Source organism: Myotis davidii, unplaced genomic scaffold (genome assembly GCF_000327345.1).
Source record: "Myotis davidii unplaced genomic scaffold, ASM32734v1 scaffold93, whole genome shotgun sequence".
NCBI lineage: Eukaryota > Metazoa > Chordata > Mammalia > Chiroptera > Vespertilionidae > Myotis > Myotis davidii.
Window position 1 is genome coordinate 8401558 of NW_006292095.1, and position 656 is coordinate 8402213.

Sequence of the window (656 nt, forward strand, 5' to 3'; positions counted from 1 at the left end):
CTTCCTGCCTTTTCAGACATACATACACACACACATACACACACACACACACGCAGGCCGCTGTGGGAAAGGAGGGTTAGGGAGGGCTCCTGCCACAGCCCCCGCTCTGCCTGAAGGTCCCAAGTGTCCAAGGCTGGCCCTGCCCAGCATTGCAGCTCAGCCTATGGTCCCCCTTTCAAAGGGCCAGCTGTCCAGAGCGAGTCAGAGGCAGGGCCTACGAGCCCTAGGACCCAGCAGGATCTCTCATTCTTCCCTTTCCTCCCCCTTTTCCAGTCTCCCACCCTCATCCCCCCCACACACACACAAACACACACACACACTCTAGTCCTGCTTCAGCTCAGAAATTCTCACATTAGAGATGAGGTTTAATCTTGGATGCTGATCAAATGAGGGTGGTTTGATTGTTGTGCACGTAGATTGGCGTCTTCTCTCAAGGCTCATGCATTCAGCAGGTATTCTTCAAACTTACACTCCCCTTTATTGCTATTCCCACTCACCCCGTGCCCCCAGCATACACTTCCCATCGCAGGCTTATCTCTGAGTCAGTGGTCAGTCAGGCTTATTTCTGAGTCATGGGGTACAGCAGCCCATCCATCTCTGGGCACGGGAGGAGAGGGAGGTTTGACATATGTCAGGGCCCCAGCTGCCGCTGTCTT

At 54.4% G+C, this 656-nt stretch overlaps 1 protein-coding gene across 2 annotated transcripts in view; it reads left to right on the plus strand.

Moving 5' to 3' along the window:
• DUSP26 (dual specificity phosphatase 26 (putative)) overlaps positions 1-656 on the plus strand; it is a 6709-nt gene that overhangs the window by 1076 nt on the left and 4977 nt on the right. The window lies entirely within an intron of this gene.